Here is a 16006-nt window from a genome sequence, read left to right on the forward strand (position 1 = left end):
GGGGCAGAAGTGGAAAGGATATAGAAAAGGCAGATCCCAAGTCCAAGGACAAGGGATCCTTTTCCAGCGGCCGAGCTGAGTATCGGAGGGCGGAGAACGGACCTGCCAGGAGCCGACCTTACGAACGCTTCACCTCAACCACGATTCCAATTTCCGAGATCCTAACGAACATAGAGGAGTCTGGAATGAAAAAACTACTCAAACGTCCTGAGAAGCTTCGGGGAGCCCCGGAGAGGCGCAGCAAGGACAAGTATTGCCGCTTCCATCGGGAGCACGGCCATAACACGTCGGACTGCTGGGAGTTGAAGCGCCAAATTGAGGACCTAATTCAAGATGACTACTTCAAGAAATTTGTGGGAAAGCCCAGGACCAGCTCGGCAGAGAAAAAGGAAGAGCGGAAGCGTTCGAGGACGCCGCCCCGGCGCACTGACCGACCTGCGGTCATCAATACCATTTTCGGAGGGCTAAGCGGGGGTCAGTCCGGACATAAAAGAAAGGAGTTAGCCGTGCAGCCAGGCGCGAGGTGTGCATCATCAGGGAGCAGAGGCCGACCTGCTCAATCACCTTCGACGGTGCAGACTTGAAGGAGGTCCACCTGCCCCACAATGATGCACTTGTGATCGCTCCCTTGATTGATCATGTGGTGGTCAGGAGGGTGCTGGTAGACGGAGGCGCATCTGCTAACATCCTGTCCTTACCGACCTACCTCGCCCTGGGATGGACGAGGTCGCAATTGAAGAAAAGTCTGACACCGCTGGTTGGGTTCTCTGGAGAATCGGTCATCCCAGAGGGTTGCATCGACTTGCCGGTCACGCTTGGGCAGGACCAAACTCGGGTCACCCAAATGGCCGAGTTCGTGGTGATTGACGGTAGGTCGGCCTATAACGCCATCTTTGGGAGACCCATCATCCACTCATTTCGGGCAGTTCCCTCGACACTTCATCAAGTTTTGAAGTATTCCACCCCCAATGGCGTGGGCACGGTCCGAGGAGAACAGACCGCTTCAAGGGAGTGCTATGCCTCCGCACTCAAATGCTCATCGGTCTGTGCCCTTGAAACTCTCGCCAGTAGGGATGAGACGCTTGAGTTCAAGGCCGACCTGCCGAGGAGGGAGTTTGCCGCACCCACTGAGGAGCTCGAGCTTGTTCCTCTACTTAGTCCCGAGAAGCAAGTAAGCATAGGAACCAAGCTGGGGGCCACCGACAGAGAGGAGCTAATCCACTTCCTCAGATCCAACTCGGATGTCTTTGCGTGGTCCCATGAGGACATGCCTGGCATTGACCCGAAAATTATGACGCATCGCCTCAGCATAAATCTATCATTCCGACCTGTAAAGCAAAAAAGAAGACCTATAAACAAGGAGCGGAGTGATGTAATTGTTGAGGAAGTTAGCAAACTTTTGAAAGCTGAATACATAAGAGAAATTTCGTATCCCGAGTGGCTCTCCAATGTTGTATTAGTTAAAAAATCTAACGGAAAGTGGAGAATGTGCGTAGATTTTACGAACTTAAATAAGGCATGCCCGAAAGATTGCTTCTCACTGCCGAGGATTGATCAGCTCGTGGACGCCACAGCCGGGCACGAACTGCTCACCTTCATGGACGCCTACTCTGGGTACAACCAAATCAAGATGCATGTCCCAGATCAAGATCATACCGCATTCATAACAGACCAAGGTCTGTACTGTTACAAGGTCATGCCCTTCGGTTTAAAGAACGCAGGAGCAACCTACCAAAGAATGGTGAACAAAATGTTCGCCAAGCAGATCGGCCGGAATATGGAAGTGTATGTGGACGACATGCTCGTCAAGAGCAAGCAGTCTAAGTCACATCTCTCCGATCTGACCGAAGCCTTCGAGGTTCTGAGGACATATCAAATGAAGCTCAACCCAGCTAAATGTGCCTTTGGAGTCTCTTCGGGAAAATTCCTTGGCTTCATGGTGAACAACCGGGAAATCGAGGCCAACCCCGAAAAGATTAAAGCCGTGCTCGAGATGGAGGAAAGGGCCGTTTGAATGGACAGCGGAGTGCGAGCAAGCATTTCAGCAGTTGAAAAGCTACCTCAGTTCGGCACCTTTGCTCGCCAAACCCATGCCGAGGGACAAGCTCCAATTGTACTTAGCAGTGTCTGACAGCGCCGTCAGCTCGGCCCTAATCAAGCAAGAGGAAGCGCGACAAAATCCGGTCTACTACACAAGCAAGGCTATGACCGAAGCCGAGACCAGATACCCTCAAATGGAAAAGTTGGCTCTTGCTTTAGTCACCTTGGCCCGACGGCTTAGACCATACTTCCAAGCCCATACTGTGGTGGTGCTCACTAACTTGCCCCTAAAAAACATCTTCCATAAGCCAGAAGCTTCTGGACGCCTGATGAAGTGGGCAATGGAGCTAAGTGAGTACGACATCCAATTCGAACCCAGAACTGCGTTGAAAGGACAAGCAGCGACAGATTTCATAGCCGAGCTCACACCACCTTCCGAGCTGAGCGAGTCCGACCTACCATGGACAATCTATGTCGACGAATCCTCCAATGAGAAGGGGTGCGGGGCCGGGGTCCTCTTGCTCAGACCAGGAGGCAAGCGATTTGAGTATGCCTTGCGGTTCGGCTTCCGAACTTCTAACAACGAGGCTGAGTATGAAGCATTTATTGCCGGCCTGCGAATCGCTAGAGCATTGGGGGCCTCTTGTGTTAAGGTCTTCAGCGACTCCCAGCTGGTTGTGAGCCAGATCAAGGAAGAGTACCAAGACAAAGACTCCCGAATGGAGAAGTATTTGGGCAAGGTCAGATCGTACCTCGCCCAGTTTCGAACTTACGAAGTAAGCCGGGTTCCCCGAGCAGAAAATTCTAATGCTGACTCCTTGGCCAAGCTAGCATCAGCGTACGAGACCGACCTGGCCAGGTCGGTCCCCATCGAGATCTTAGATAATCCCTCGATCTCAGAGCCAGATCTGATGGAGATCGGCGCTCCAGAATCCTCATGGATGGACCCGATTGCGGATTTCATTAGGGGCAACTCACCACAAGACCCCAGGGAGCGCAGAAAGTTGGCAAGGCGAGCAGCTCCGTTCGTGGTCCGAGGTGGAGCATTGTACCGACGCGGCTTTTCCCTGCCTCTATTGAGATGCCTAACCCCTGAAGAGGGCCTGTACGCCCTCAGAGAAATCCACGAAGGAGTGTGCGGTAATCACTCAGGCGCCCGATCGCTGTCAGCCAAAGTGATCCGACAAGGATACTATTGGCCGACCCTCAGCCAGGACGCCAAAAGGTTCGTTAGAACTTGCGACAATTGCCAACGCTACGGAACCATAATCCACCAACCCCCCGAGTTGCTCACCCCCATCTCGGCCCCATGGCCATTCGCGCAGTGGGGGGTAGATATCATTGGTCCTTTCCCTTTGGGCAAGGGCCAGACCAAGTTCGCTGTGGTTGCTGTGGATTACTTCACAAAGTGGGCCGAGGCCAAGGCGCTCTCCCACATAACGGAATCCAGAGTCACGTCCTTCATATGGACAAATATCATATGTCGCTTTGGTATACCGCAGGCCATTGTGACAGACAATGGGAAGCAGTTTGACAACGCCAAGTTCAAAGACTTTTGCAGCAAGCTTGGCATAAGTCACCTTAGCTCGTCCCCCGCACATCCGCAAGCAAATGGGCAGGTGGAGGCAGTCAACAAGATCATCAAGCGAGGCATCAAACTTAGACTGGACTCCAAGAAAGGCAGGTGGGCCGAGGAGCTACCAGAGGTTCTATGGTCGTACCGGACCACCCAAAGAGAATCGACGGGTGAGACCCCGTTCTCCCTGGCCTTCGGCTCCGAAGCTGTAGTCCCGGTTGAGATCGGCATGCCATCTGACAGAGTAGAGCATTACGAGCCTACGACAAATGAGGAAGAGCTGCTCCTCAACCTCGACTTGTTGGAAGAAAGAAGAGCAATGGTCCAGCTACGCCTGGCGGAATATCAGGGCAGAATGGCCAGACATTACAACGCTCGCGTTCGACCTCGGACCTTTCAGGTCGGACATCTGGTCTTAAGGAGGGTCCAAGCCCATGTGGGTGCCCTTGATCCGACCTGGGAGGGCCCGTTTGAGGTCAAGGGCATAGTCCGACCTGGGACGTACGTACTGGCCGATCTGAAAGGAAACGTCCTCGCGCACCCGTGGAACGCGGAGCACCTGAAGCGTTATTATCCTTGAAATGCCAAAAGGGTTTTCCATGGATCTGTAAAAACTGTTTCAAAGGAATTATGATCGGAATAAATGTGATGATTTAATTCCATGATTCCGAGTTCGACCAGAAATTAAATGGGGGCCACGGACTCCCACGCGATCACGTTCCAGCAGTCGGTTAAAATTCAATCCTCCAAAACCTAAGGGTACGAGGTGCGATGCCAAAACCACTGATGAACTTAAAATTCAAACCTTCAAGGTAAAGGGACGATGTGAAAAGTTCAAAATGATCAAGCCTCTGAACCTGAGGGTACGAGGTGCGATATGAAGAACAACTACGGACTTAGGATTTTAGCCTTTTAACGTTTTTAAGTTAAGGGTGCGATGTTAAAAAATCCAGAGTTGGTGCAATGCATTGAATGCTAGACAGATATTCGAATTCAAAATTTCAAGTATTTTTTAAGGCGCGACCTCAAAAGTGCGAGGTGCGAGGTGACATTGGCTTTGGCTTAAAGAAAAAGCAAAGAAAGGAAGGCAACAAAGTAAAAACAAATGGGAGCCTCTTTATTGAATGGAGAGCAGAGCCAAGGCTTATAGACCTTGCAGCTCTGCCCTGACACTTACAAACAAAAAACAAAAGAAGAAGAGAAGAAAGACAGAGAAAGGTCTCATGAAGGATGATCGCCTAAGAGCTTGCCTGAGGAGCGCCCTCTTGAGTGGTGCCGACCTGGTCCTCTTCGAGATCAGAGTAGTCAGAGTCCAGATCTCTGACATACTTGTCCACCAACGCTTGGGGGCCAGGGGTGCCGCCAGGCCCAGACGCCCACTGCTCGGCATACCTCTTTTTCAGACCACTGAGATCGATCTGAAGGTCAGGCATGTCGGAAGCAATGCCCCTCATGAGGAACTTGAAGCCCGCGTCAGAGAAGTCTTTGGCAAATCCATCGAAGTCAGGATGTTGCCTAAACGATTCCTCCAATAGGACTCCATTGTTGAGGCGCTCCTTCGCCGTCTCCAGCTCGGCAGTCGCATGCTTCAGCTCCTTATCCTTCGCTTCAAGTGCCTGGAGCATGTCATCTTTCTCCTTCAGGAGTTAGAACTTCTCCTTCTCCAAGCCCCTGGTGATAGCATGGGCAGCTCGGAGCTGGGCCTTGCGTCTGTCCTCTTCCTTCTTCAGCAGCTCGGCCTTGGTCTCCACCTCGGCCTTCAAAATTTCCACCTCAGAGTGAGCCTTCAGCAGCTCATCCTTCATGGTGGAGGAAGCAGCCTCCAAGGCAGCAGAGAACTCCTCTTTCTCCCTCGCTGCCAGAACTTCCCTCCCATCCAGCTCGGCCTTTACAGCCAGAGCGGATTGAATGGAAGCAACAAACGTCTGAGAAGAGGTACAAATAATAAAATTAGACCGAGCTACCTGTTAGGTAAATTAAGCAAAAATGGAGACACTAGTCTTATCTCAGCGGCGTAGTCGATGATCCTCTGTAGAACGGACCCTGGGTCGCTCACAAATTTGGACGCCCTCCTTAGGCAGCGGTCCAAACTTGCGGCCGAGATGCGGGACACCTGGTCCCTCACCACAGAACTTGACGGCTCAACTCTGAATCGTGTGGTCACGTCGGACGTCCCGCCCATCCTGGCCTCAGGATCGTCCACCCGATCTGCGAAACTCGCAGGCAAGACCCCACAAGCTCCGACCTCCAAGGGGGAGGTCGTCTTCTTCTTCTTCCTCCTTCGCTTCAGAGGGACTTCCTCCCTCACTTCCTCGCCCAAGGGCAAGGCGTCCACCGCCTCGGTCTGATCCCTGGGGCGCTTCTCCCTTGAAGGACCCCCAGAAGACTCCAGCTCGATCACCGGGGCTGGATCTTCCAAGGCTGGCCCTACCACAACAGGGGTGGCAGGTTTCGAACTCTGGGCGGCCTCAAGAGCATGGGCTCGACCCTTGGACTTACGCTTCACGTTGCTTGCAAATCCGCAAACCATGGCTGCAAAATGTAAACAGGGGTCAACACAAGGTTAGAGGAAAAATGGGGGAAGCAAGTTCGGCATACCAAGATCGGAGTTCGGCCTTGAGGATTCAATGGGACGAACTGCGGGGTTGTAATCTAGCAGCCCGGACTCAAGCAGCAGCTTGTCGGTCACCAAGGTTCCGACCTTCCTACCCCTCGGAAAACGCTCCTTGTAATATTTCAACGTGTCGGAGGAGGCTTGCGTAAGCTCGGGGACTGGTCGGATTGAAACTGCACAAAGACAAAATTTGAGTTAGACCTGAATAACAAGAAAGAAAGTTATCACAAGAAGTAAGAACTCCTCCGTACCTAGGTTCCTAAACCTAGTGGGAATGTCAAAGAAGGAACGATCTGACTCGTCCTTTGCAAGCCATTCCCCAGAAGCGTAGAACCACTTCCTCACCCATCCCTTGATGGAGGTCGGCCCTTTAACTATACCGCATGTGCCTTTCCTTGCGCACATGTAGAACCGACCAGGCTTCTTAGCTATCCTTTTCGCTTCGAAGCAAGCGAGGAGCTGGTCTACGTCTAACAGCTCGGCCTCTTCACTATCCCAAGCTCGTAGCCAAAAAAGGATGGCCAAAGCGAAAATGACACCCCACCCATTGGGGGCCACTTGAGCAGGAGCCAGCCCAGTTCGGAAAAGAAACTCTTGGACGAAAGGGTGAAGGGGGAAGTCTGAGGCCGTACTCAAACATTTTGAAGTAGAGAGCGACCCATCCCTCTGGAGGATTGTCAGCTCTCTCCCCCTCCTCCGAAATCCTAAGGAGGATGTTCTCAGGGATAGCAAACCCCCTACGAAGGGATCCGAGGTAGTGCTCAGGTATCCTAGAAGGGTATTCCAAACCCTGACCCGAGGTGGAGGCATCACTATCCTCCCCGTCATCGGAGAACCTAAAGTTTTCTATCTTCTCGAGCTAGGACTCTAACCTACGAGCCAAATCCTCATCGGATCCTAAGTTGCTGCTAAAAGAGGACGACATGGCAACTACGTTCGAAAGAGAGAGGGAAGAGACCGACCTACCAAGGGTTCGAGCTACCTTCAGATCGAACTCCAAGAACTCAGGGAACGTAAGGTATGACCTGAAGGATTGGGGGTATTTATAGCTCGTCGGAAAAATTTCCCCATCGTACACGTGTAATCAAACGAGCGGCTAGGATCCTCCCTAAGATCCGAAGCGTCAGAATATTTGAATATTTCGACGATAAATCTACCGCAACGGTTATATTTTCCCACGAATAAGAAGTCGCCACACGTCCAAAGCAAGTCGAATGAACTTCTCTGCCAAGTCGAGATCGGACCAGACAGAAAGGGGGCCAATGTTTGGGGAAGAGAATACCCTGGACACGTGAAGGACCCCTATTGGTGCTCCAAGATGACTCATGAGTCATGCCCAGCTCGGACCGCTGAGATCACCACCACTAGCGTTGACAGATGCTAAGTATGAGGGCCGAGGTGAACCTGGCCGAGGTTCGACCTACCGGGAAGCTCGGTAGGGGCCGATGTGAGCTACTGTCAGCGGCTTGATTATCGGGTGTAACCGTCGGTCCCGAGATTACCGGGTGTAACCGACGGTCCCGAGATTGCCGGGTATAACCGTCGTGAGATTAACGGGACTACCACCCATAAGTAGAGGACCTCACTCCACGATTAGGTACGATGATTTCTGACCTCGAACAAAACTGGGAATCCGACCTATACTGACTTGATCGTCAGAGTGCTCACCTTTTTGTGCAGGTCCGCCCAAGTATTCAGATCGGTTCGGAGGCCGAGTTCGAGCTGCAATCAGAAGTACACTGTTGTGCATATCCTTGCATAAACAGTGAAGAATATATGTCTTAACTAATTTAGTTATTCTTAAATTAGCAATATAATTCAAAGTTTTAGAAACTATAAATTGGTTCAGACAAGAATATATTGATGTTAAATACTTAGGTTTCATATGTCTAACCACTCGATTATGTCCAAGTTAACTATATATATACATTTTTTCTTAGTGTAATAATATGTAAGGGTTAAGATTCGAACCTTCGACTTTTTTGGTCAAGAATAATATCATAACCGTGCATGTTGATATATTCAAGTTAACTATTATCTAATTTTCGAAGATAAACTTTATTTGAGAATCTATCTATTTTAGATGCTCTAAGAAGTAAAACCATGTAATATATAGGCAACATATGGGTTAGCTTAAGAAGTTTCCCTTTGTGGTCCTTTGATAGAGCTAAGTCCTAACCTACATATAATTAATAATGTGCTTCAAGATTAGTTGTCGGTACCGTAACAATGAAAATGACTCATTCACCATAAATATTATTATTTTCGAAATTCGAATCTGAGACCAAATCTTAATATACCTAAGAACAATAAACTTACAAAGTAGGTAGAGTAATTGATCATATTCGTGGATGTTCCAAAAGAAAATTAACCATAAAAAAATCTTTAAGAAGCACTTTAGATTTAAGCCAAACCTCCTAAAAATGCTTTTCTGGCAGTGAAAAAAGAAAAGAAAGAAAAAAGTATTATTCTATTTCTTGTTTCTATTTCTTCATTTTTAATAAAGAAAAATGGATTGCATGACCCCAATATCAATGAATTTAAGTATGGTCAAAACCATCTTGTTTTGGTTGTTTCCAAAATTTTTGTACAAATTTGAGAATGTTTTGAAAGAAACGAGAAACATAATTAGTTGCAAAATACATAGATTTCTTAAGATATTAGAAACCAGAAATAAAAAATGGTTACAATGAAAATATTCTCTAAAAAATGTCCCCTCACTATAGTACACTATAATTTCACAAGATGATTTTGAGGAAAAATTACGCTTTTAGTCCTCTTATCACTCTTATACATAATCTAAGTACTTTCTGTAAAATCATATTAAAGTGCTTTTTTAGAATTTAGATCATAATTAAAAAAAATTAAACAAAAATTTTTTCGGGGTATTAAATTTCCGTGAACTTGTGGAGATTTTCGCCAACTTGTTGATGTATATATATCAACAAAAGATCACTATAAAAAATTTTAACTTATTTTTAAAAATATCAAATGCATATTTATTAATTTAAATACTTTTGTAAAATTTTTTCAACCTCATTTCAACACCCACATTTAAAACTTTATTTCTATACTAAACATCGAATCTTTCACGTAAAAACACATACAATTCTTTTAAAAAGCTTGTTTTATAAAATAAAAACATCGCTACTCAAAACACGATTCGACATTTCCCCACCACAAGTGACCAACTCTAAGCATCAATTTGATCATATTCATATCATTCATGTCTCTCTCTCAAGAAATCCTCACATGTCTGCAAAATCACAGTGACCTTTGTCTCTCAATGGGCCACTCTTCAAATCCCTTCCCTCATTCAACTAATTCAATTAATTCTATGTGGGGTTCAATTAGTACATATAAATTAATGAAATAGTTGCCTTTTTTCCTCAATTCAATAATTATTTGTACTATTTCTGATATGTGTTTCATATTATATATATATATATATATATATATATATATATATATATATATATATTTTAATATCCATGAGTGTTCGATCAGCTTGCGCATCTCGACTAATCTCGCATGATAACTGTCTAACCCTACCATACATTTGGTTGCGTAGAAAACTCGTTAATATAAATCTTAAGTAGGTGACCACCATGGTTTGAACTTATTTCTCTCTAAGTTTTTTACTATTTATATTAGCAGGAATAAAAAATAATATTTAAACCAAAGTTATCTATTTAAAGAATATTTAAATAAAAAACATAAAACTATTCTTAAACCCTAATTTTTATACTGATCAAATGAGTCGCACAACCCTCTAATTTTAATTTATTTTTCTTTTCAGATATGGGTGGGACTACAATTTTTCCTTTTTTCTTTCTTGTTTAGTTGATAAAATGGGTTCACATATACTTTAGATCCTAAAGAGCATCAAGAAACTATATTTATACTCTAAAAAAATATTTTTTTAAATTTATATATTTATATATTAAGTCATTAACTGATTAACTGTGTGTTTAGGAGTGATTTGGACCACAAAATAAATTCCCTTTCCATTGATATGTTTGACAAATTAGGAAATTGATTTTAAAAAAGTTTAAAATCACTTTAAATTGATTTTTAAGATATCAATACGGTCATTTTGAAAAATCAATTATACTTTAATCTCTTTTTTTTAAAATTACTAATTCAACCTTTACTCTCGAACACAATAGGAGGATAAGGGTTGTTTGTTTGGTTGGTCCTACTGCCTAAATACAATATTAATTGAAATATCTTGTCTTATTTTTACTGGAAACACAAAATAATATTTCTTACCCATTTTAAGGTTCTTCAAAAAGAAAAAAAAAGATTAAATAAAACCATTTTAAGGTTTTTGACGTAATAATTAACGTCTAGTTTTGTCCTAAAAATCTTTTTTACTGAGGGTTTGATTTTTCCCTTGTATATCTAATTTTACCCTAATCATCCATTTAAAAATGGTAGCTTCTCCCAAATTTCATACTTTCAAACTTAATTCAGACAAATTTTCACGTTAATTGTCACATTTTTTTCAAATTCTGCTACGTCAACTTTCCATTCAAAATATTAACGAATGTTTGTTCAAAAAGAGTTTTTAAAATATTTATGAAAAGTCAAGGTACGTTTTATTTAAACTTTGTTGGTTAAAGGTTTCATGGATTTTTTTTTTTTTTTTTGGTAACTTTGCCTTAAAAAAAGTTCATTTGGTAAAATATTTTTGAAACCATAACTTGAGTTTAGTTAAATTTTTCAAAAAGCCAGAAACAAAAAAAAAAAATCCATACCAAGTTTCCTTTGTGTATACATGATTATTCATTATAATTCATTTTGGAATCTCAAATCTCAAATCTAAAATAAAAAATAAAAAAAAAGAAAAGAAAAGAAAGGAAATTCTTTTTGAATTTTGAATAATAAAAAAGTACTGTTGTATCTTTTAACAACATCTCTCATAAAAGTTAATTACAAACACACTTGAAATTCAAGAAAGTCTTCCCATCATTCACATTCATGAAGATCCCCGTTTTTCTTTAAATTCAAGGAATCCCTCTATTTTTCCACAAAATAAATAAAAATAAATAATCCCTTTCCAAGGAAAAAAAAAGTAGATATTAAAACATTTATCAGGTTGGAGGTGTGTAATATAAACATATGATATTGTACAATTAATATAAGTTAGATTAACAATAAAAAACAAATCAAATCTATAGATCAAGATAAAAAGATTTGAAATCAAATTAGTTTCTCACTAAAATTATGATGAATAGAAGCATAATAAAACAAGGTATAATTATTAAGATTAAATTTCAAGTATAGTTTTTTTTAGTACAACATGTGTGGGGCGTGGAGTTTCGAACTCACGCGACCTGTCGATTAAAGATAAGTATCAATCACCGCTGAGCCGTTTGGGCAAATTACAAGTATAGTTCATGGGCCTTTTTAAATTAATATAGTCTCTGGACTTTTAGAAGATGTCTAATGGAAGTCTCCAAACTTTTCAATATTGTGTTGAATTAGTTTGGATATATTAATAATATATAGTAGGTAAAAAACGAATTATTAAACACAATTGAAGGTTTGACGACCTACTCGACATTTTTTAAAGTTTAGGAAAATACAACAGTCATTGAAAATTTAAGCCCCAACAATTTTATGTCTACCATCACTTTCACACTTATGTGCTTTCTTCATTTTGTTATTCACTTTTTAGAAAAACTAAAATAAGAACTTAAAATGAAAGGGGCAAAATATATCAAAGAAATTGTGAAATAGCGAAGCCTAATTTTTAAGAACTATATCATAATCATTATCATACAGGACCTTAGAACTTATTGACACTTTTTAAAGCTCGGAGACAAATCAACTGTAAACCTTGAATACGTTTAAGGGACAAACTTGTAATTTAACCGATTATCGAGTATAATTAAGTTAAGTTGTGGTTGGAAGTTTCAATTGATTTTGGCCTTCTCCCCCAACCCCACATTTATTTTGAAACACAAACACACAGCTCATATATATCACATCAATGGCTATGCTTTGGTTTGCATGTGATGAAAGCTCCAAGTCCTCTTTCTCTCTCTCCTCAACATGTCATGTGCCATTCAATTTCTTCAAAGGATGGCCTCTCTCTCATGCCCATTTTTGTATTTGTTACTACGGCTACTTGTTTTTTGGTCAATCCCATCTCTAATTATATTGGTGTGTGAGTTAAAATGTTATTCTAATTTTGTCATATTTTTTTGGTTTGATTCTTTTTACATTTGTTTTAGGTCAAACTAATCGATTCTACTTGATTTTTGGATTTTTAGAACGTATATAACTTTCATCTTGAGCTTCCGATATCGTGAGATTCAAGATTCAAGAGAAGAAAGATCGAGGAACTTTGCTTCCCTCTTGGTGTTTTGGTGTTTTCAGATTCAGTGAATCAAACGGATTTAGTGAATATGTCATTTGTCTTTTAAAACCGTTTTCGGATTTGTGATCCAAATAGTGAAAATTTTGAAAATAACATTTTTATGTTTTCACTATTTTCATATTTTGAATTTGAAACTTTAAAGTGTAGAATTACCTTTGAAAAGAAAGATAAAAATTTTGATAAATATATTATTTCATGTTATAAATTTTTTTCGTTTTTGTTAAAATTAAAGTATGTAAAATATAATATAAATTATACAAAATTGTAACAAAAATGTTAATAAAGTAATTAATATTATTTTAGATTAAACTAAATATTTACTTGGTAGCTACTACTAATTTACAGATACATTACTTAAACACCAAAATGATTTTCGATAGAATAAATTGATATTCAATTTTCAAATTTTGTACGAAAAAGTACCACTCTGTTTTTTATTGAATCTCTTGTTTTAAATTTCTGCTTTTAATCATGAAACAAACGCGATCGAAAAAAGAAATTCTCATTTCTAACCAAATTTTTAGCTCTATCCTTGATGAGATTGACATGCTTGTCACGAATAATTAAATAGAACTCATCTCAAGCTTTTGTCATTGTTAATTATGGGTGAAAACCTTAAAACATCTACATGGTTATGTGTCACCTATCAATCATGTCATGTGGAGCAATCTCAAGCACACACTTTGACTAAGCAATGTGGGTGGCACCCTTAAGAAAAGGAAGCAAGTATATGTTGTAATGTTTGAGCAAAATTCATCACCCTTCTCTTGACCAGGTATAGACAAATCATAATTTTTAGTTTCCCGATTTCCCAATTTGTTGTACTAAAAAAATCATATTGTTCCAGCTTCCTCGAATAATTTCTCCAAGTGAAAAGGTTTAGTGGGCTCTCTCCCGAACGATTTGATGTTTGAACAAGTCTATCGTGTGAAACTCAAACACCTTCAACATTGTTATCAATCATATCATATAAATATTCTTGTTAGGACAAAAGTAATAATTATGCTCCCTTTAGATAGAGTGGATGAGTTGATATTCTTCAAGTACCTAATACTCTTTTTCCACATAGCTTTGCCAACTCAATCCTTGATTTGACTTGGGGCATCAAAGAATTTTTTTCCCCCTTTTTTATAAGCTTCACACCGCTACTTAGCTTTTTATAGTCTTCCTTGTGGTTTTTCCTAGATTTTTCTCAATTTGATTTTTTATGTTCTAAAATTCTCGATTAAGTCATTTCTTAAAAAATATGTTAAAATTTACGAGTAAAAAGCTAATGTTTCATTAAATTATTGTTTTTGTAATGTATTTTAGAGATAGATACCTTAACCACCTGAGTTATGCTCGATTTGACATTCAACATACATATTACTATTAGTAATCCACTTTTTTTTTTATTATTATTGTTGTCTCGTTAAATTGTTTCTCAAAAAGAGATGATTTTTTTATGTGAAACTTAACTTTCATTGAGAAAAAAAAAATGAAAGAATATACCAAGGGCATAAAGAAACAAGCCCGACAAAATGGGATTAGCCTATAAGGAGGGCCCAATCCAAAAGAGGAACAATTAACTAATTAGGTTAAATAACACTTTTGGTCCCTATACTTTAGTTGAAGTAACGATTTAGTCCTTGAATTTTCAAAAGTAACGTTTTAGTCCTTATACTTTCAAATTGTTAAGTTTAAAGTTTGTAATGATTTAGTCTCCGTTGTGAGTTTTTTTGTTTTTGTTAAATTTTTTATATATGTAGATCGATAAACCGATGAAGAATCGAATTAGTTTATAAATTACAAAAATTAAATCGTTATATAATAAAAAATGACGCTTAATTTTGATGAGAATTTTCGTGGTAGGGACTAAATTGTTACAAATTTTAAACTATATGGACTAAATCGGTACATATTAAAGTTCATGGACTAAATTGTTACTAATATAGCGGTGGGACTGCTCAACTTTCCCCCTCCCGGCCTTTTATTGTGCGGCTGGGAGGGGTGCCGCATTGCCATGCTTTGTGTCATGTATTGTACATTGCATTGTGCATTGGGCTGATTTTTTCTTTAATGGGTTGGGTTATCTCGGCCCAAATTCATTTCTCACTCTATAGGTTGCCAAGTCTCGTTTAATTCCTCCAACAAATAGTTTTAATGAAAATAAGAAAGTGAAACAATAGTCGAGGAAAAAGTAAAAGTAAAGAGGTCTACAAAAATTTTAATAATAGCAATTGAAAAAAAGAATGAAAACGTTTTGGTTTGAAGGGAGAATAACGAAAAATAAAAAAGATGAAAAATAAAAGAAAATATGAAATTATAGTAATTAATGAGAGAGATAATGTATCTTCCAACGAGAGAGATGAATTAGAATGACGTAGAGTAATTTAGTTTATAAACACATGGAATCTGCTTGGAAAAATATATAATTTTTATTTGTATAATTATACACACGTGGCACATTCTAAAGGGAAGGAGTATGAAAAATTTTCCTACGGGATAGAGAATTGATGGTCAATTTGGACGTTTTTAATGGAAAATTTTAGCCCACTTGGTTGGAGGTATATGCCAATTACCGCTGAGCTACGCTCGCTTTGGCGGAAAATTTTAGTCCTACTCCTTACATAGGAGAGATTTATATACTACTTTCATTCACGCTGTATCATGTAAATTACATTCTCTTTCGTCTATTTTTATTTATATTTTCAATAAAATAAAGTAGACCCCACAGTTTTATTGGTAGAATTTTCTTCCTTAAAAAAAATTATAGTTTTGTTAAATATCGTCCTAAAAAAATATAATTTTTATATTTTTGTTTGTATATAATGATTCTCACAATTTCTTAACGCCTATTCATAACAAATAAAATTTAATTATAATATTTTAAATTAAACAAAAATATTTAATTATTTTAAAATAAAGTTACAAATAAAAAAATGTAGATTAATGGGTAACAAATAAAATCTAATTATAATATTAATTAAATAGAACAAAACAATAATTATTTAATTATTTTAAAATATATTTCTAAATAAAAAGAAAATATCAATAAAGAACTTTGAACTACAAATATTCTTTAAATAAAAAGAACGGAAAGAAAAATCTACAAATGAATATGAAGTTGTTGTAAAAATATTGAAATAAGAAATGATTGAAGATGAAGAAATGAAAGAAAAAAATATAAAAAGTATTTTCTAGAAAGTATAAGTAAGAATAAAGGAGATATAATGTATTTAGAGAGAGAGGTAAAGAAGAAGAGAAAATGTATTTTGAGAGGTAGAGAGAATGTAATTTACCAGGGGGAGAGAGAATAGTATCTTGATTTTTCATTTTAAAATTACGTGGAGTCCACTTTATTTTATTTTTAAAATAAGATTACATGTGAAATTTTTCCTACTATGGT

The sequence above is a fragment of the Momordica charantia genome (assembly GCF_013281855.1).
Source record: "Momordica charantia cultivar OHB3-1 chromosome 9 unlocalized genomic scaffold, Mcharantia_2.0 BLBB01000009.1, whole genome shotgun sequence".
Taxonomy (NCBI): domain Eukaryota; kingdom Viridiplantae; phylum Streptophyta; class Magnoliopsida; order Cucurbitales; family Cucurbitaceae; genus Momordica; species Momordica charantia.